Source organism: Lampetra fluviatilis, chromosome 4 (assembly GCF_964198595.1).
Source record: "Lampetra fluviatilis chromosome 4, kcLamFluv1.1, whole genome shotgun sequence".
In the NCBI taxonomy this organism is placed as follows: Eukaryota; Metazoa; Chordata; class Hyperoartia; order Petromyzontiformes; family Petromyzontidae; genus Lampetra; species Lampetra fluviatilis.
The window spans coordinates 19,259,525-19,279,879 of NC_136278.1; the positions used below are offsets into that span (position 1 = coordinate 19,259,525).

Genomic DNA, 20,355 nt, shown 5'->3' on the forward strand with positions numbered 1-20,355 from the left:
GATGTTGTTAAAAATATTTCTTCACCTGTTATAAAGATTTGGTAGAACCGCTTTCCGCAAAGAGAAATCCTTTGTCACTACTCGTGTCCAATACTAGTTATTGCATTTCGTTGTCAAAATAGCTGCGACCTGATTTCCGCATCTGAAAGTGACCCCACCGTGTTTTTTTCTGCAAGTATACAAGGAAATGAATTTTATGCGATTAATATTCTTCATTGACATGGAAAGTCATTTTCTTGAAACCACTCCACGTGCATTTTGATCGGTTATAATGTTCCTTATCTGGATAAAAGTGCATTGGCCAGGAATCGATCCCAGGTCTCCCACGTGGCAGTCCAGAATTCTACCACTGAATCACCAATACCACATTCCGCTCGAATTCTTTTTACGTGAGATGCATGAATACTCTTATTTTTTCCATCCTCCAAAATTGCGTTTTCTCTGTGTATATAGAATCTGAATTTTATCATCACGATATGCAGATGATGGTGGGTTCTTTTTTTATGTTCGCTCCAAATTTGCAGTTTATTGTTGTTTAGTTGGATAAAAGTGCATCGGCCGGGAATCGAACCCGGGCCTCCCGCATGGCAGGCGAGAATTCTACCACTGAACCACCAATGCCTCGTGTGTCTGGTGTGATTTTACGTGAGATGCATGAATACTGATCTTCTTTCAGTAGCGTGTAAAACTTTTCTGTGTTTCTTAGGCTCCTGACTTTCCTATTTTTCATGAATATTCGAAGATGAAGATGGACTAAATTGATTATATGCAAGTTATTGGGATGTTGTTAAAAATATTTCTTCACCTGTTATAAAGATTTGGTAGAACCGCTTTCCGCAAAGAGAAATCCTTTGTCACTACTCGTGTCCAATACTAGTTATTGCATTTCGTTGTCAAAATTGCTGCGACCTGATTTCCGCATCTGAAAGTGACCCCACCGTGTTTTTTCTGCAAGTATACAAGGAAATGAATTTTATGCGATTAATATTCTTCATTGACATGGAAAGTCATTTTCTTGAAACCACTCCACGTGCATTTTGATCGGTTATAATGTTCCTTATCTGGATAAAAGTGCATTGGCCAGGAATCGATCCCAGGTCTCCCACGTGGCAGTCCAGAATTCTACCACTGAATCACCAATACCACATTCCGCTCGAATTCTTTTTACGTGAGATGCATGAATACTCTTATTTTTTCCATCCTCTAAAATTGCGTTTTCTCTGTGTATATAGAATCTGAATTTCATCATCACGATATGCAGATGATGGTGGGTTCTTTTTTTATATTCGCTCCAAATTTGCAGTTTATTGTTGTTTAGTTGGATAAAAGTGCATCGGCCAGGAATCGAACCCAGGCCTCCCGCATGGCAGGCGAGAATTCTACCACTGAACCACCAATGCCTCGTGTGTCTGGTGTGATTTTACGTGAGATGCATGAATACTGATCTTCTTTCAGTAGCGTGTAAGACTTTTCTGTGTTTCTTAGGCTCCTGACTTTCCTATTTTTCATGAATATCCGAAGATGAAGATTGACTAAATTGATTATATGCAAGTTATTGGGATGTTGTTAAAAATATTTCTTCACCTGTTATAAAGATTTGGTAGAACCGCTTTCCGCAAAGAGAAATCCTTTGTCACTACTCGTGTCCAATACTAGTTATTGCATTTCGTTGTCAAAATAACTGCGACCTGATTTCCGCAGCTGAAAGTGACCCCACCGTGTTTTTTCTGCAAGTATACAAGTGAATGAATTTTATGCGATTAATATTCTTCATTGACATGGAAAGTCATTTTCTTGAAACCACTCCACGTGCATTTTGATCGGTTATAATGTTCCTTATCTGGATAAAAGTGCATTGGCCAGGAATCGATCCCAGGTCTCCCACGTGGCAGTCCAGAATTCTACCACTGAATCACCAATACCACATTCCGCTCGAATTCTTTTTACGTGAGATGCATGAATACTCTTATTTTTTCCATCCTCCAAAATTGCGTTTTCTCTGTGTATATAGAATCTGAATTTTATCATCACGATATGCAGATGATGGTGGGTTCTTTTTTTTTATTCGCTCCAAATTTGCAGTTTATTGTTGTTTAGTTGGATAAAAGTGCATCGGCCGGGAATCGAACCCGGGCCTCCCGCGTGGCAGGCGAGAATTCTACCACTGAACCACCGATGCCTCGTGTGTCTGGTGTGATTTTACGTGAGATGCATGAATACTGATCTTCTTTCAGTAGCGTGTGAGACTTTTCTGTGTTTCTTAGGCTCCTGACTTTCCTATTTTTCATGAATATCCGAAGATGAAGATGGACTAAATTTATTATACGCAAGTTATTGGGATGTTGTTAAAAATATTTCTTCACCTGTTATAAAGATTTGGTAGAACCGCTTTCCGCAAAGAGAAATCCTTTGTCACTACTCGTGTCCAATACTAGTTATTGCATTTCGTTGTCAAAATAGCTGCGACCTGATTTCCGCATCTGAAAGTGACCCCACCGTGTTTTTTTCTGCAAGTATACAAGGAAATGAATTTTATGCGATTAATATTCTTCATTGACATGGAAAGTCATTTTCTTGAAACCACTCCACGTGCATTTTGATCGGTTATAATGTTCCTTATCTGGATAAAAGTGCATTGGCCAGGAATCGATCCCAGGTCTCCCACGTGGCAGTCCAGAATTCTACCACTGAATCACCAATACCACATTCCGCTCGAATTCTTTTTACGTGAGATGCATGAATACTCTTATTTTTTCCATCCTCCAAAATTGCGTTTTCTCTGTGTATATAGAATCTGAATTTTATCATCACGATATGCAGATGATGGTGGGTTCTTTTTTTATGTTCGCTCCAAATTTGCAGTTTATTGTTGTTTAGTTGGATAAAAGTGCATCGGCCGGGAATCGAACCCGGGCCTCCCGCATGGCAGGCGAGAATTCTACCACTGAACCACCAATGCCTCGTGTGTCTGGTGTGATTTTACGTGAGATGCATGAATACTGATCTTCTTTCAGTAGCGTGTAAAACTTTTCTGTGTTTCTTAGGCTCCTGACTTTCCTATTTTTCATGAATATTCGAAGATGAAGATGGACTAAATTGATTATATGCAAGTTATTGGGATGTTGTTAAAAATATTTCTTCACCTGTTATAAAGATTTGGTAGAACCGCTTTCCGCAAAGAGAAATCCTTTGTCACTACTCGTGTCCAATACTAGTTATTGCATTTCGTTGTCAAAATTGCTGCGACCTGATTTCCGCATCTGAAAGTGACCCCACCGTGTTTTTTCTGCAAGTATACAAGGAAATGAATTTTATGCGATTAATATTCTTCATTGACATGGAAAGTCATTTTCTTGAAACCACTCCACGTGCATTTTGATCGGTTATAATGTTCCTTATCTGGATAAAAGTGCATTGGCCAGGAATCGATCCCAGGTCTCCCACGTGGCAGTCCAGAATTCTACCACTGAATCACCAATACCACATTCCGCTCGAATTCTTTTTACGTGAGATGCATGAATACTCTTATTTTTTCCATCCTCTAAAATTGCGTTTTCTCTGTGTATATAGAATCTGAATTTCATCATCACGATATGCAGATGATGGTGGGTTCTTTTTTTATATTCGCTCCAAATTTGCAGTTTATTGTTGTTTAGTTGGATAAAAGTGCATCGGCCAGGAATCGAACCCAGGCCTCCCGCATGGCAGGCGAGAATTCTACCACTGAACCACCAATGCCTCGTGTGTCTGGTGTGATTTTACGTGAGATGCATGAATACTGATCTTCTTTCAGTAGCGTGTAAGACTTTTCTGTGTTTCTTAGGCTCCTGACTTTCCTATTTTTCATGAATATCCGAAGATGAAGATTGACTAAATTGATTATATGCAAGTTATTGGGATGTTGTTAAAAATATTTCTTCACCTGTTATAAAGATTTGGTAGAACCGCTTTCCGCAAAGAGAAATCCTTTGTCACTACTCGTGTCCAATACTAGTTATTGCATTTCGTTGTCAAAATAACTGCGACCTGATTTCCGCAGCTGAAAGTGACCCCACCGTGTTTTTTCTGCAAGTATACAAGGGAATGAATTTTATGCGATTAATATTCTTCATTGACATGGAAAGTCATTTTCTTGAAACCACTCCACGTGCATTTTGATCGGTTATAATGTTCCTTATCTGGATAAAAGTGCATTGGCCAGGAATCGATCCCAGGTCTCCCACGTGGCAGTCCAGAATTCTACCACTGAATCACCAATACCACATTCCGCTCGAATTCTTTTTACGTGAGATGCATGAATACTCTTATTTTTTCCATCCTCCAAAATTGCGTTTTCTCTGTGTATATAGAATTTGAATTTTATCATCACGATATGCAGATGATGGTGGGTTCTTTTTTTATATTCGCTCCAAATTTGCAGTTTATTGTTGTTTAGTTGGATAAAAGTGCTTCGGCCGGGAATCGAACCCGGGCCTCCCGCATGGCAGGCGAGAATTCTACCACTGAACCACCAATGCCTCGTGTGTCTGGTGTGATTTTACGTGAGATGCATGAATACTGATCTTCTTTCAGTAGCGTGTAAGACTTTTCTGTGTTTCTTAGGCTCCTGACTTTCCTATTTTTCATGAATATTCGAAGATGAAGATGGACTAAATTGATTATATGCAAGTTATTGGGATGTTGTTAAAATATTTCTTCACCTGTTATAAAGATTTGGTAGAACCGCTTTCCGCAAAGAGAAATCCTTTGTCACTACTCGTGTCCAATACTAGTTATTGCATTTCGTTGTCAAAATTGCTGCGACCTGATTTCCGCATCTGAAAGTGACCCCACCGTGTTTTTTCTGCAAGTATACAAGGAAATGAATTTTATGCGATTAATATTCTTCATTGACATGGAAAGTCATTTTCTTGAAACCACTCCACGTGCATTTTGATCGGTTATAATGTTCCTTATCTGGATAAAAGTGCATTGGCCAGGAATCGATCCCAGGTCTCCCACGTGGCAGTCCAGAATTCTACCACTGAATCACCAATACCACATTCCGCTCGAATTCTTTTTACGTGAGATGCATGAATACTCTTATTTTTTCCATCCTCTAAAATTGCGTTTTCTCTGTGTATATAGAATCTGAATTTCATCATCACGATATGCAGATGATGGTGGGTTCTTTTTTTATATTCGCTCCAAATTTGCAGTTTATTGTTGTTTAGTTGGATAAAAGTGCATCGGCCAGGAATCGAACCCAGGCCTCCCGCATGGCAGGCGAGAATTCTACCACTGAACCACCAATGCCTCGTGTGTCTGGTGTGATTTTACGTGAGATGCATGAATACTGATCTTCTTTCAGTAGCGTGTAAGACTTTTCTGTGTTTCTTAGGCTCCTGACTTTCCTATTTTTCATGAATATCCGAAGATGAAGATTGACTAAATTGATTATATGCAAGTTATTGGGATGTTGTTAAAAATATTTCTTCACCTGTTATAAAGATTTGGTAGAACCGCTTTCCGCAAAGAGAAATCCTTTGTCACTACTCGTGTCCAATACTAGTTATTGCATTTCGTTGTCAAAATAACTGCGACCTGATTTCCGCAGCTGAAAGTGACCCCACCGTGTTTTTTCTGCAAGTATACAAGGGAATGAATTTTATGCGATTAATATTCTTCATTGACATGGAAAGTCATTTTCTTGAAACCACTCCACGTGCATTTTGATCGGTTATAATGTTCCTTATCTGGATAAAAGTGCATTGGCCAGGAATCGATCCCAGGTCTCCCACGTGGCAGTCCAGAATTCTACCACTGAATCACCAATACCACATTCCGCTCGAATTCTTTTTACGTGAGATGCATGAATACTCTTATTTTTTCCATCCTCCAAAATTGCGTTTTCTCTGTGTATATAGAATCTGAATTTTATCATCACGATATGCAGATGATGGTGGGTTCTTTTTTTTTATTTGCTCCAAATTTACAGTTTATTGTTGTTTAGTTGGATAAAAGTGCATCGGCCGGGAATCGAACCCGGGCCTCCCGCGTGGCAGGCGAGAATTCTACCACTGAACCACCGATGCCTCGTGTGTCTGGTGTGATTTTACGTGAGATGCATGAATACTGATCTTCTTTCAGTAGCGTGTGAGACTTTTCTGTGTTTCTTAGGCTCCTGACTTTCCTATTTTTCATGAATATTCGAAGATGAAGATGGACTAAATTGATTAAATGCAAGTTATTGGGATGTTGTTAAAAATATTTCTTCACCTGTTGTAAAGATTTGGTAGAACCGCTTTCCGCAAAGAGAAATCCTTTGTCACTACTCGTGTCCAATACTAGTTATTGCATTTCGTTGTCAAAATAGCTGCGACCTGATTTCCGCATCTGAAAGTGACCCCACCGTGTTTTTTCTGCAAGTATACAAGGGAATGAATTTTATGCGATTAATATTCTTCATTGACATGGAAAGTCATTTTCTTGAAACCACTCCACGTGCATTTTGATCGGTTATAATGTTCCTTATCTGGATAAAAGTGCATTGGCCAGGAATCGATCCCAGGTCTCCCACGTGGCAGTCCAGAATTCTACCACTGAATCACCAATACCACATTCCGCTCGAATTCTTTTTACGTGAGATGCATGAATACTCTTATTTTTTCCATCCTCTAAAATTGCGTTTTCTCTGTGTATATAGAATCTGAATTTTATCATCACGATATGCAGATGATGGTGGGTTCTTTTTTTATATTCGCTCCAAATTTTCAGTTTATTGTTGTTTAGTTGGATAAAAGTGCATCGGCCAGGAATCGAACCCAGGCCTCCCGCATGGCAGGCGAGAATTCTACCACTCAACCACCAATGCCTCGTGTGTCTGGTGTGATTTTACGTGAGATGCATGAATACTGATCTTCTTTCAGTAGCGTGTAAGACTTTTCTGTGTTTCTTAGGCTCCTGACTTTCCTATTTTTCATGAATATCCGAAGATGAAGATTGACTAAATTGATTATATGCAAGTTATTGGGATGTTGTTAAAAATATTTCATCACCTGTTATAAAGATTTGGTAGAACCGCTTTCCGCAAAGAGAAATCCTTTGTCACTACTCGTGTCCAATACTAGTTATTGCATTTCGTTGTCAAAATAACTGCGACCTGATTTCCGCAGCTGAAAGTGACCCCACCGTGTTTTTTCTGCAAGTATACAAGGGAATGAATTTTATGCGATTAATATTCTTCATTGACATGGAAAGTCATTTTCTTGAAACCACTCCACGTGCATTTTGATCGGTTATAATGTTCCTTATCTGGATAAAAGTGCATTGGCCAGGAATCGATCCCAGGTCTCCCACGTGGCAGTCCAGAATTCTACCACTGAATCACCAATACCACATTCCGCTCGAATTCTTTTTACGTGAGATGCATGAATACTCTTATTTTTTCCATCCTCCAAAATTGCGTTTTCTCTGTGTATATAGAATCTGAATTTTATCATCACGATATGCAGATGATGGTGGGTTCTTTTTTTTTATTCGCTCCAAATTTGCAGTTTATTGTTGTTTAGTTGGATAAAAGTGCATCGGCCGGGAATCGAACCCGGGCCTCCCGCGTGGCAGGCGAGAATTCTACCACTGAACCACCGATGCCTCGTGTGTCTGGTGTGATTTTACGTGAGATGCATGAATACTGATCTTCTTTCAGTAGCGTGTGAGACTTTTCTGTGTTTCTTAGGCTCCTGACTTTCCTATTTTTCATGAATATCCGAAGATGAAGATGGACTAAATTTATTATATGCAAGTTATTGGGATGTTGTTAAAAATATTTCTTCACCTGTTATAAAGATTTGGTAGAACCGCTTTCCGCAAAGAGAAATCCTTTGTCACTACTCGTGTCCAATACTAGTTATTGCATTTCGTTGTCAAAATAGCTGCGACCTGATTTCCGCATCTGAAAGTGACCCCACCGTGTTTTTTCTGCAAGTATACAAGGAAATGAATTTTATGCGATTAATATTCTTCATTGACATGGAAAGTCATTTTCTTGAAACCACTCCACGTGCATTTTGATCGGTTATAATGTTCCTTATCTGGATAAAAGTGCATTGGCCAGGAATCGATCCCAGGTCTCCCACGTGGCAGTCCAGAATTCTACCACTGAATCACCAATACCACATTCCGCTCGAATTCTTTTTACGTGAGATGCATGAATACTCTTATTTTTTCCATCCTCCAAAATTGCGTTTTCTTTGTGTATATAGAATCTGAATTTCATCATCACGATATGCAGATGATGGTGGGTTCTTTTTTTTTATTCGCTCCAAATTTGCAGTTTATTGTTGTTTAGTTGGATAAAAGTGCATCGGCCGGGAATCGAACCCGGGCCTCCCGCGTGGCAGGCGAGAATTCTACCACTGAACCACCGATGCCTCGTGCGTCTGGTGTGATTTTACGTGAGATGCATGAATACTGATCTTCTTTCAGTAGCGTGTGAGACTTTTCTGTGTTTCTTAGGCTCCTGACTTTCCTATTTTTCATGAATATCCGAAGATGAAGATGGACTAAATTGATTATATGCAAGTTATTGGGATGTTGTTAAAAATATTTCTTCACCTGTTATAAAGATTTGGTAGAACCGCTTTCCGCAAAGAGAAATCCTTTGTCACTACTCGTGTCCAATACTAGTTATTGCATTTCGTTGTCAAAATAGCTGCGACCTGATTTCCGCATCTGAAAGTGACCCCACCGTGTTTTTTCTGCAAGTATACAAGGAAATGAATTTTATGCGATTAATATTCTTCATTGACATGGAAAGTCATTTTCTTGAAACCACTCCACGTGCATTTTGATCGGTTATAATGTTCCTTATCTGGATAAAAGTGCATTGGCCAGGAATCGATCCCAGGTCTCCCACGTGGCAGTCCAGAATTCTACCACTGAATCACCAATACCACATTCCGCTCGAATTCTTTTTACGTGAGATGCATGAATACTCTTATTTTTTCCATCCTCCAAAATTGCGTTTTCTTTGTGTATATAGAATCTGAATTTCATCATCACGATATGCAGATGATGGTGGGTTCTTTTTTTTTATTCGCTCCAAATTTGCAGTTTATTGTTGTTTAGTTGGATAAAAGTGCATCGGCCGGGAATCGAACCCGGGCCTCCCGCGTGGCAGGCGAGAATTCTACCACTGAACCACCGATGCCTCGTGCGTCTGGTGTGATTTTACGTGAGATGCATGAATACTGATCTTCTTTCAGTAGCGTGTGAGACTTTTCTGTGTTTCTTAGGCTCCTGACTTTCCTATTTTTCATGAATATCCGAAGATGAAGATGGACTAAATTTATTATATGCAAGTTATTGGGATGTTGTTAAAAAATATTTCTTCACCTGTTGTAAAGATTTGGTAGAACTGCTTTCCGCAAAGAGAAATCCTTTGTCACTACTCGTGTCCAATACTAGTTATTGCATTTCGTTGTCAAAATAACTGCGACCTGATTTCCGCAGCTGAAAGTGACCCCACCGTGTTTTTTCTGCAAGTATACAAGGGAATGAATTTTATGCGATTAATATTCTTCATTGACATGGAAAGTCATTTTCTTGAAACCACTCCACGTGCATTTTGATAGGTTATAATGTTCCTTATCTGGATAAAAGTGCATTGGCCAGGAATCGATCCCAGGTCTCCCACGTGGCAGTCCAGAATTCTACCACTGAATCACCAATACCACATTCCGCTCGAATTCTTTTTACGTGAGATGCATGAATACTCTTATTTTTTCCATCCTCTAAAATTGCGTTTTCTCTGTGTATATAGAATCTGAATTTTATCATCACGATATGCAGATGATGGTGGGTTCTTTTTTTATATTCGCTCCAAATTTTCAGTTTATTGTTGTTTAGTTGGATAAAAGTGCATCGGCCGGGAATCGAACCCAGGCCTCCCGCATGGCAGGCGAGAATTCTACCACTCAACCACCAATGCCTCGTGTGTCTGGTGTGATTTTACGTGAGATGCATGAATACTGATCTTCTTTCAGTAGCGTGTAAGACTTTTCTGTGTTTCTTAGGCTCCTGACTTTCCTATTTTTCATGAATATCCGAAGATGAATATGGACTAAATTGATTATATGCAAGTTATTGGGATGTTGTTAAAAATATTTCTTCACCTGTTATAAAGATTTGGTAGAACCGCTTTCCGCAAAGAGAAATCCTTTGTCACTACTCGTGTCCAATACTAGTTATTGCATTTCGTTGTCAAAATAACTGCAACCTGATTTCCGCAGCTGAAAGTGACCCCACCGTGTTTTTTCTGCAAGTATACAAGGGAATGAATTTTATGCGATTAATATTCTTCATTGACATGGAAAGTCATTTTCTTGAAACCACTCCACGTGCATTTTGATCGGTTATAATGTTCCTTATCTGGATAAAAGTGCAATGGCCAGGAATCGATCCCAGGTCTCCCACGTGGCAGTCCAGAATTCTACCACTGAATCACCAATACCACATTCCGCTCGAATTCTTTTTACGTGAGATGCATGAATACTCTTATTTTTTCCATCCTCCAAAATTGCGTTTTCTCTGTGTATATAGAATCTGAATTTTATCATCACGATATGCAGATGATGGTGGGTTCTTTTTTTATATTCGCTCCAAATTTGCAGTTTATTGTTGTTTAGTTGGATAAAAGTGCATCAGCCGGGAATCGAACCCGGGCCTCCCGCATGGCAGGCGAGAATTCTACCACTGAACCACCAATGCCTCGTGTGTCTAGTGTGATTTTACGTGAGATGCATGAATACTGATCTTCTTTCAGTAGCGTGTAAGACTTTTCTGTGTTTCTTAGGCTCCTGACTTTCCTATTTTTCATGAATATCCGAAGATGAAGATGGACTAAATTGATTATATGCAAGTTATTGGGATGTTGTTAAAAATATTTCTTCACCTGTTATAAAGATTTGGTAGAACCGCTTTCCTCAAAGAGAAATCCTTTGTCACTACTCGTGTCCAATACTAGTTATTGCATTTCGTTGTCAAAATAACTGCGACCTGATTTCCGCAGCTGAAAGTGACCCCACCGTGTTTTTTCTGCAAGTATACAAGGGAATGAATTTTATGCGATTAATATTCTTCATTGACATGGAAAGTCATTTTCTTGAAAACACTCCACGTGCATTTTGATCGGTTATAATGTTCCTTATCTGGATAAAAGTGCAATGGCCAGGAATCGATCCCAGGTCTCCCACGTGGCAGTCCAGAATTCTACCACTGAATAACCAATACCACATTCCGCTCGAATTCTTTTTACGTGAGATGCATGAATACTCTTATTTTTTCCATCTTCCAAAATTGCGTTTTCTCTGTGTATATAGAATCTGAATTTTATCATCACGATATGCAGATGATGATGGGTTCTTTTTTTTTATTCGCTCCAAATTTGCAGTTTATTGTTGTTTAGTTGGATAAAAGTGCATCGGCCGGGAAACGAACCCGGGCCTCCCGCGTGGAAGGCGAGAATTCTACCACTGAACCACCGATGCCTCGTGTGTCTGGTGTGATTTTACGTGAGATGCATGAATACTGATCTTCTTTCAGTAGCGTGTGAGACTTTTCTGTGTTTCTTAGGCTCCTGACTTTCCTATTTTTCATGAATATCCGAAGATGAAGATGGACTAAATTTATTATATGCAAGTTATTGGGATGTTGTTAAAAATATTTCTTCACCTGTTATAAAGATTTGGTAGAACCGCTTTCCGCAAAGAGAAATCCTTTGTCACTACTCGTGTCCAATACTAGTTATTGCATTTCGTTGTCAAAATAGCTGCAACCTGATTTCCGCATCTGAAAGTGACCCCACCGTGTTTTTTCTGCAAGTATACAAGGAAATGAATTTTATGCGATTAATATTCTTCATTGACATGGAAAGTCATTTTCTTGAAACCACTCCACGTGCATTTTGATCGGTTATAATGTTCCTTATCTGGATAAAAGTGCATTGGCCAGGAATCGATCCCAGGTCTCCCACGTGGCAGTCCAGAATTCTACCACTGAATCACCAACACCACATTCCGCTCGAATTCTTTTTACGTGAGATGCATGAATACTCTTATTTTATCCATCCTCCAAAATTGCGTTTTCTCTGTGTATATAGAATCTGAATTTTATCATCACGATATGCAGATGATGGTGGGTTCTTTTTTTATATTCGCTCCAAATTTGCAGTTTGTTGTTGTTTAGTTGGATAAAAGTGCATCGGCCGGGAATCGAACCCGGGCCTCCCGCGTGGCAGGCGAGAATTCTACCACTGAACCACCGATGCCTCGTGTGTCTGGTGTGATTTTACGTGAGATGCATGAATACTGATCTTCTTTCAGTAGCGTGTAAGACTTTTCTGTGTTTCTTAGGCTCCTGACTTTCCTATTTTTCATGAATATCCGAAGATGAAGATGGACTAAATTGATTATATGCAAGTTATTGGGATGTTGTTAAAAATATTTCTTCACCTGTTATAAAGATTTGGTAGAACCGCTTTCCGCAAAGAGAAATCCTTTGTCACTACTCGTGTCCAATACTAGTTATTGCATTTCGTTGTCAAAATAACTGCGACCTGATTTCCGCAGCTGAAAGTGACCCCACCGTGTTTTTTCTGCAAGTATACAAGGGAATGAATTTTATGCGATTAATATTCTTCATTGACATGGAAAGTCATTTTCTTGAAACCACTCCACGTGCATTTTGATAGGTTATAATGTTCCTTATCTGGATAAAAGTGCATTGGCCAGGAATCGATCCCAGGTCTCCCACGTGGCAGTCCAGAATTCTACCACTGAATCACCAATACCACATTCCGCTCGAATTCTTTTTACGTGAGATGCATGAATACTCTTATTTTTTCCATCCTCCAAAATTGCGTTTTCTCTGTGTATATAGAATCTGAATTTTATCATCACGATATGCAGATGATGGTGGGTTCTTTTTTTATATTCGCTCCAAATTTGCAGTTTATTGTTGTTTAGTTGGATAAAAGTGCATCGGCCGGGAATCGAACCCGGGCCTCCCGCATGGCAGGCGAGAATTCTACCACTGAACCACCAATGCCTCGTGTGTCTGGTGTGATTTTACGTGAGATGCATGAATACTGATCTTCTTTCAGTAGCGTGTAAGACTTTTCTGTGTTTCTTAGGCTCCTGACTTTCCTATTTTTCATGAATATCCGAAGATGAATATGGACTAAATTGATTATATGCAAGTTATTGGGATGTTGTTAAAAATATTTCTTCACCTGTTATAAAGATTTGGTAGAACCGCTTTCCGCAAAGAGAAATCCTTTGTCACTACTCGTGTCCAATACTAGTTATTGCATTTCGTTGTCAAAATAACTGCAACCTGATTTCCGCAGCTGAAAGTGACCCCACCGTGTTTTTTCTGCAAGTATACAAGGGAATGAATTTTATGCGATTAATATTCTTCATTGACATGGAAAGTCATTTTCTTGAAACCACTCCACGTGCATTTTGATCGGTTATAATGTTCCTTATCTGGCTAAAAGTGCATTGGCCAGGAATCGATCCCAGGTCTCGCACGTGGCAGTCCAGAATTCTACCACTGAATCACCAATACCACACTCCGCTCGAATTATTTTTACGTGAGATGCATGAATACTCTTATTTTTTCCATCCTCCAGAATTGCGTTTTCTCTGTGTATATAGAATCTGAATTTTATCATCACGATATGCAGATGATGGTGGGTTCTTTTTTTATATTCGCTCCAAATTTGCAGTTTATTGTTGTTTAGTTGGATAAAAGTGCATCGGCCAGGAATCGAACCCGGGCCTCCCGCATGGCAGGCGAGAATTCTACCACTGAACCACCAATGCCTCGTATGTCTGGTGTGATTTTACGTGAGATGCATGAATACTGATCTTCTTTCAGTCGCGTGTAAGACTGTTCTGTGTTTCTTAGGCTCCTGACTTTCCCATTTTTCATGAATATCCGAAGATGAAGATGGACAAAATTGATTATATGCAAGTTATTGGGATGTTGTTAAAAATATTTCTTCACCTGTTATAAAGATTTTGTAGAACCGCTTTCCGCAAGAGAAATCCTTTGTCACTATTCGTGTCCAATACTAGTTTTTGCATTTCGTTGTCAAAATAACTGCGACCTGATTTCCGCAGCTGAAAGTGACCTCACCGTGATTTTTTCTGCAAGTATGCAAGGGAATTAATTTTATGCGATTAAGATTCTTCATTGACATGGAAAGTCATTTTCTTGAAACCACTCCACGTGCATTTTCATCGGTTATAATGTTGCTTATCTGGATAAAAGTGCATTGGCCAGGAATCGATCCCAGGTCTCCCACGTGGCAGTCCAGAATTCTACCACTGAATCACCTATACCACATTCCGCTCGAATTCTTTTTACGTGAGATGCATGAATACTCTTATTTTTTCAATCTTCCAAAATTGCGTTTTCTCTGTGTATATAGAATCTGAATTTTTTCATCACGATATGCAGATGATGGTGGGTTCTTTTTTTTATTCGCTCCAAATTTGCAGTTTATTGTTGTTTAGTTGGATAAAAGTGCATCGGCCGGGAATCGAACCCGGGCCTCCCGCGTGGCAGGCGAGAATTCTACCACTGAACCACCGATGCCTCGTGTGTTTGGTGTGATTTTACGTGAGATGCATGAATACTGATCTTCTTTCAGTAGCGTGTGAGACTTTTCTGTGTTTCTTAGGCTCCTGACTTTCCCATTTTTCATGAATATCCGAAGATGAAGATGGACTAAATTGATTATATGCAAGTTATTGGGATGTTGTTACAAATATGTCTTCACCTGTTATAAAGATTTTGTAGAACCGCTTCCGCAAGAGAAATTCTTTGTCACTACTCGTGTCCAATACTAGTTATTGCATTTCGTTGTCAAAATAACTGCAACCTGATTTCCGCAGCTGAAAGTGACCCCACCGTGTTTTTTCTGCAAGTATACAAGGGAATGAATTTTATGCGATTAATATTCTTCATTGACATGGAAAGTCATTTTCTTGAAACCACTCCACGTGCATTTTGATCGGTTATAATGTTCCTTATCTGGATAAAAGTGCAATGGCCAGGAATCGATCCCAGGTCTCCCACGTGGCAGTCCAGAATTCTACCACTGAATCACCAATACCACATTCCGCTCGAATTCTTTTTACGTGAGATGCATGAATACTCTTATTTTTTCCATCCTCCAAAATTGCGTTTTCTCTGTGTATATAGAATCTGAATTTTATCATCACGATATGCAGATGATGGTGGGTTCTTTTTTTATATTCGCTCCAAATTTGCAGTTTATTGTTGTTTAGTTGGATAAAAGTGCATCAGCCGGGAATCGAACCCGGGCCTCCCGCATGGCAGGCGAGAATTCTACCACTGAACCACCAATGCCTCGTGTGTCTAGTGTGATTTTACGTGAGATGCATGAATACTGATCTTCTTTCAGTAGCGTGTAAGACTTTTCTGTGTTTCTTAGGCTCCTGACTTTCCTATTTTTCATGAATATCCGAAGATGAAGATGGACTAAATTGATTATATGCAAGTTATTGGGATGTTGTTAAAAATATTTCTTCACCTGTTATAAAGATTTGGTAGAACCGCTTTCCTCAAAGAGAAATCCTTTGTCACTACTCGTGTCCAATACTAGTTATTGCATTTCGTTGTCAAAATAACTGCGACCTGATTTCCGCAGCTGAAAGTGACCCCACCGTGTTTTTTCTGCAAGTATACAAGGGAATGAATTTTATGCGATTAATATTCTTCATTGACATGGAAAGTCATTTTCTTGAAAACACTCCACGTGCATTTTGATCGGTTATAATGTTCCTTATCTGGATAAAAGTGCAATGGCCAGGAATCGATCCCAGGTCTCCCACGTGGCAGTCCAGAATTCTACCACTGAATAACCAATACCACATTCCGCTCGAATTCTTTTTACGTGAGATGCATGAATACTCTTATTTTTTCCATCTTCCAAAATTGCGTTTTCTCTGTGTATATAGAATCTGAATTTTATCATCACGATATGCAGATGATGATGGGTTCTTTTTTTTTATTCGCTCCAAATTTGCAGTTTATTGTTGTTTAGTTGGATAAAAGTGCATCGGCCGGGAAACGAACCCGGGCCTCCCGCGTGGAAGGCGAGAATTCTACCACTGAACCACCGATGCCTCGTGTGTCTGGTGTGATTTTACGTGAGATGCATGAATACTGATCTTCTTTCAGTAGCGTGTGAGACTTTTCTGTGTTTCTTAGGCTCCTGACTTTCCTATTTTTCATGAATATCCGAAGATGAAGATGGACTAAATTTATTATATGCAAGTTATTGGGATGTTGTTAAAAATATTTCTTCACCTGTTATAAAGATTTGGTAGAACCGCTTTCCGCAAAGAGAAATCCTTTGTCACTACTCGTGTCCAATACTAGTTATTGCATTTCGTTGTCAAAATAGCTGCAACCTGATTTCCGCATCTGAAAGTGACCCCACCGTGTTTTTTCTGCAAGTATACAAGGAAATGAATTTTATGCGATTAATATTCTTCATTGACATGGAAAGTCATTTTCTTGAAACCACTCCACGTGCATTTTGATCGGTTATAATGTTCCTTATCTGGATAAAAGTGCATTGGCCAGGAATCGATCCCAGGTCTCCCACGTGGCAGTCCAGAATTCTACCACTGAATCACCAACACCACATTCCGCTCGAATTCTTTTTACGTGAGATGCATGAATACTCTTATTTTATCCATCCTCCAAAATTGCGTTTTCTCTGTGTATATAGAATCTGAATTTTATCATCACGATATGCAGATGATGGTGGGTTCTTTTTTTATATTCGCTCCAAATTTGCAGTTTGTTGTTGTTTAGTTGGATAAAAGTGCATCGGCCGGGAATCGAACCCGGGCCTCCCGCGTGGCAGGCGAGAATTCTACCACTGAACCACCGATGCCTCGTGTGTCTGGTGTGATTTTACGTGAGATGCATGAATACTGATCTTCTTTCAGTAGCGTGTAAGACTTTTCTGTGTTTCTTAGGCTCCTGACTTTCCTATTTTTCATGAATATCCGAAGATGAAGATGGACTAAATTGATTATATGCAAGTTATTGGGATGTTGTTAAAAATATTTCTTCACCTGTTATAAAGATTTGGTAGAACCGCTTTCCGCAAAGAGAAATCCTTTGTCACTACTCGTGTCCAATACTAGTTATTGCATTTCGTTGTCAAAATAACTGCGACCTGATTTCCGCAGCTGAAAGTGACCCCACCGTGTTTTTTCTGCAAGTATACAAGGGAATGAATTTTATGCGATTAATATTCTTCATTGACATGGAAAGTCATTTTCTTGAAACCACTCCACGTGCATTTTGATAGGTTATAATGTTCCTTATCTGGATAAAAGTGCATTGGCCAGGAATCGATCCCAGGTCTCCCACGTGGCAGTCCAGAATTCTACCACTGAATCACCAATACCACATTCCGCTCGAATTCTTTTTACGTGAGATGCATGAATACTCTTATTTTTTCCATCCTCCAAAATTGCGTTTTCTCTGTGTATATAGAATCTGAATTTTATCATCACGATATGCAGATGATGGTGGGTTCTTTTTTTATATTCGCTCCAAATTTGCAGTTTATTGTTGTTTAGTTGGATAAAAGTGCATCGGCCGGGAATCGAACCCGGGCCTCCCGCATGGCAGGCGAGAATTCTACCACTGAACCACCAATGCCTCGTGTGTCTGGTGTGATTTTACGTGAGATGCATGAATACTGATCTTCTTTCAGTAGCGTGTAAGACTTTTCTGTGTTTCTTAGGCTCCTGACTTTCCTATTTTTCATGAATATCCGAAGATGAATATGGACTAAATTGATTATATGCAAGTTATTGGGATGTTGTTAAAAATATTTCTTCACCTGTTATAAAGATTTGGTAGAACCGCTTTCCGCAAAGAGAAATCCTTTGTCACTACTCGTGTCCAATACTAGTTATTGCATTTCGTTGTCAAAATAACTGCAACCTGATTTCCGCAGCTGAAAGTGACCCCACCGTGTTTTTTCTGCAAGTATACAAGGGAATGAATTTTATGCGATTAATATTCTTCATTGACATGGAAAGTCATTTTCTTGAAACCACTCCACGTGCATTTTGATCGGTTATAATGTTCCTTATCTGGCTAAAAGTGCATTGGCCAGGAATCGATCCCAGGTCTCGCACGTGGCAGTCCAGAATTCTACCACTGAATCACCAATACCACACTCCGCTCGAATTATTTTTACGTGAGATGCATGAATACTCTTATTTTTTCCATCCTCCAGAATTGCGTTTTCTCTGTGTATATAGAATCTGAATTTTATCATCACGATATGCAGATGATGGTGGGTTCTTTTTTTATATTCGCTCCAAATTTGCAGTTTATTGTTGTTTAGTTGGATAAAAGTGCATCGGCCAGGAATCGAACCCGGGCCTCCCGCATGGCAGGCGAGAATTCTACCACTGAACCACCAATGCCTCGTATGTCTGGTGTGATTTTACGTGAGATGCATGAATACTGATCTTCTTTCAGTCGCGTGTAAGACTGTTCTGTGTTTCTTAGGCTCCTGACTTTCCCATTTTTCATGAATATCCGAAGATGAAGATGGACAAAATTGATTATATGCAAGTTATTGGGATGTTGTTAAAAATATTTCTTCACCTGTTATAAAGATTTTGTAGAACCGCTTTCCGCAAGAGAAATCCTTTGTCACTATTCGTGTCCAATACTAGTTTTTGCATTTCGTTGTCAAAATAACTGCGACCTGATTTCCGCAGCTGAAAGTGACCTCACCGTGATTTTTTCTGCAAGTATGCAAGGGAATTAATTTTATGCGATTAAGATTCTTCATTGACATGGAAAGTCATTTTCTTGAAACCACTCCACGTGCATTTTCATCGGTTATAATGTTGCTTATCTGGATAAAAGTGCATTGGCCAGGAATCGATCCCAGGTCTCCCACGTGGCAGTCCAGAATTCTACCACTGAATCACCTATACCACATTCCGCTCGAATTCTTTTTACGTGAGATGCATGAATACTCTTATTTTTTCAATCTTCCAAAATTGCGTTTTCTCTGTGTATATAGAATCTGAATTTTTTCATCACGATATGCAGATGATGGTGGGTTCTTTTTTTTATTCGCTCCAAATTTGCAGTTTATTGTTGTTTAGTTGGATAAAAGTGCATCGGCCGGGAATCGAACCCGGGCCTCCCGCGTGGCAGGCGAGAATTCTACCACTGAACCACCGATGCCTCGTGTGTTTGGTGTGATTTTACGTGAGATGCATGAATACTGATCTTCTTTCAGTAGCGTGTGAGACTTTTCTGTGTTTCTTAGGCTCCTGACTTTCCCATTTTTCATGAATATCCGAAGATGAAGATGGACTAAATTGATTATATGCAAGTTATTGGGATGTTGTTACAAATATGTCTTCACCTGTTATAAAGATTTTGTAGAACCGCTTCCGCAAGAGAAATTCTTTGTCACTACTCGTGTCCAATACTAGTTATTGCATTTCGTTGTCAAAATAGCTGCGACCTGATTTCCGCATCTGAAAGTGACCCCACCGTGTTTTTTCTGCAAGTGTACAAGGGAATGAATTTTATGCGATTAATATTCTTCATTGACATGGAAAGTCATTTTCTTGAAACCACTCCACGTGCATTTTGATCGGTTATAATGTTGCTTATCTGGATAAAAGTGCATTGGCCAGGAATCGATCCCAGGTCTCCCACGTGGCAGTCCAGAATTCTACCACTGAATCACCAATACCACATTCCGCTCGAATTCTTTTTACGTGAGATGCAGGAATACTCTTATTTTTTCCATCCTCCAAAATTGCGTTTTCTCTGTGTATATAGAATCTGAATTTTATCATCACGATATGCCGATGATGGTGGGTTCTTTTTTTATATTCGCTCCAAATTTGCAGTTTATTGTTGTTTAGTTGGATAAAAGTGCATCGGCTGGGAATCGAACCCGGGCCTCCCGCGTGGCAGGCGAGAATTCTACCACTGAACCACCGATGCCCCGTGTGTCTGGTGTGATTTTACGTGAGATGCATGAATACTGATCTTCTTTCAGTAGCGTGTGAGACTTTTCTGTGTTTCTTAGGCTCCTGACTTTCCTATTTTTCATGAATATCCGAAGATGAAGATGGACTAAATTTATTATATGCAAGTTATTGGGATGTTGTTAAAAATATTTCTTCACCTGTTATAAAGATTTGGTAGAACCGCTTTCCGCAAAGAGAAATCCTTTGTCACTACTCGTGTCCAATACTAGTTATTGCA

General features: G+C 39.5%; 20 non-coding genes across 20 annotated transcripts; all 20 read right to left on the minus strand.

The window, feature by feature from the left end:
* Positions 1-550: 550 nt before the first annotated feature.
* Positions 551-621, minus strand: TRNAG-GCC (transfer RNA glycine (anticodon GCC)). The gene has a single exon. It is a non-coding gene; the product is annotated as a tRNA-Gly (tRNA).
* A 1,487-nt stretch (positions 622-2,108) lies between these two features.
* On the minus strand, positions 2,109-2,179 carry TRNAG-GCC (transfer RNA glycine (anticodon GCC)). The gene has a single exon. It is a non-coding gene; the product is annotated as a tRNA-Gly (tRNA).
* A 709-nt stretch (positions 2,180-2,888) lies between these two features.
* Positions 2,889-2,959, minus strand: TRNAG-GCC (transfer RNA glycine (anticodon GCC)). The gene has a single exon. It is a non-coding gene; the product is annotated as a tRNA-Gly (tRNA).
* Positions 2,960-6,003: 3,044 nt separating this feature from the next.
* TRNAG-GCC (transfer RNA glycine (anticodon GCC)) lies at positions 6,004-6,074 on the minus strand. The gene has a single exon. It is a non-coding gene; the product is annotated as a tRNA-Gly (tRNA).
* Positions 6,075-7,561: 1,487 nt separating this feature from the next.
* On the minus strand, positions 7,562-7,632 carry TRNAG-GCC (transfer RNA glycine (anticodon GCC)). Its single transcript has one exon. It is a non-coding gene; the product is annotated as a tRNA-Gly (tRNA).
* A 708-nt stretch (positions 7,633-8,340) lies between these two features.
* TRNAG-GCC (transfer RNA glycine (anticodon GCC)) lies at positions 8,341-8,411 on the minus strand. The gene has a single exon. It is a non-coding gene; the product is annotated as a tRNA-Gly (tRNA).
* A 708-nt stretch (positions 8,412-9,119) lies between these two features.
* TRNAG-GCC (transfer RNA glycine (anticodon GCC)) lies at positions 9,120-9,190 on the minus strand. The gene has a single exon. It is a non-coding gene; the product is annotated as a tRNA-Gly (tRNA).
* A 1,488-nt stretch (positions 9,191-10,678) lies between these two features.
* On the minus strand, positions 10,679-10,749 carry TRNAG-GCC (transfer RNA glycine (anticodon GCC)). Its single transcript has one exon. It is a non-coding gene; the product is annotated as a tRNA-Gly (tRNA).
* Positions 10,750-11,457: 708 nt separating this feature from the next.
* On the minus strand, positions 11,458-11,528 carry TRNAG-UCC (transfer RNA glycine (anticodon UCC)). Its single transcript has one exon. It is a non-coding gene; the product is annotated as a tRNA-Gly (tRNA).
* Positions 11,529-12,236: 708 nt separating this feature from the next.
* Positions 12,237-12,307, minus strand: TRNAG-GCC (transfer RNA glycine (anticodon GCC)). The gene has a single exon. It is a non-coding gene; the product is annotated as a tRNA-Gly (tRNA).
* A 708-nt stretch (positions 12,308-13,015) lies between these two features.
* On the minus strand, positions 13,016-13,086 carry TRNAG-GCC (transfer RNA glycine (anticodon GCC)). The gene has a single exon. It is a non-coding gene; the product is annotated as a tRNA-Gly (tRNA).
* Positions 13,087-13,794: 708 nt separating this feature from the next.
* TRNAG-GCC (transfer RNA glycine (anticodon GCC)) lies at positions 13,795-13,865 on the minus strand. Its single transcript has one exon. It is a non-coding gene; the product is annotated as a tRNA-Gly (tRNA).
* A 707-nt stretch (positions 13,866-14,572) lies between these two features.
* Positions 14,573-14,643, minus strand: TRNAG-GCC (transfer RNA glycine (anticodon GCC)). Its single transcript has one exon. It is a non-coding gene; the product is annotated as a tRNA-Gly (tRNA).
* A 706-nt stretch (positions 14,644-15,349) lies between these two features.
* On the minus strand, positions 15,350-15,420 carry TRNAG-GCC (transfer RNA glycine (anticodon GCC)). Its single transcript has one exon. It is a non-coding gene; the product is annotated as a tRNA-Gly (tRNA).
* A 708-nt stretch (positions 15,421-16,128) lies between these two features.
* TRNAG-UCC (transfer RNA glycine (anticodon UCC)) lies at positions 16,129-16,199 on the minus strand. Its single transcript has one exon. It is a non-coding gene; the product is annotated as a tRNA-Gly (tRNA).
* A 708-nt stretch (positions 16,200-16,907) lies between these two features.
* On the minus strand, positions 16,908-16,978 carry TRNAG-GCC (transfer RNA glycine (anticodon GCC)). Its single transcript has one exon. It is a non-coding gene; the product is annotated as a tRNA-Gly (tRNA).
* Positions 16,979-17,686: 708 nt separating this feature from the next.
* TRNAG-GCC (transfer RNA glycine (anticodon GCC)) lies at positions 17,687-17,757 on the minus strand. The gene has a single exon. It is a non-coding gene; the product is annotated as a tRNA-Gly (tRNA).
* Positions 17,758-18,465: 708 nt separating this feature from the next.
* Positions 18,466-18,536, minus strand: TRNAG-GCC (transfer RNA glycine (anticodon GCC)). The gene has a single exon. It is a non-coding gene; the product is annotated as a tRNA-Gly (tRNA).
* A 707-nt stretch (positions 18,537-19,243) lies between these two features.
* TRNAG-GCC (transfer RNA glycine (anticodon GCC)) lies at positions 19,244-19,314 on the minus strand. The gene has a single exon. It is a non-coding gene; the product is annotated as a tRNA-Gly (tRNA).
* A 706-nt stretch (positions 19,315-20,020) lies between these two features.
* TRNAG-GCC (transfer RNA glycine (anticodon GCC)) lies at positions 20,021-20,091 on the minus strand. The gene has a single exon. It is a non-coding gene; the product is annotated as a tRNA-Gly (tRNA).
* Between the last annotated feature and the right edge of the window lie 264 nt (positions 20,092-20,355).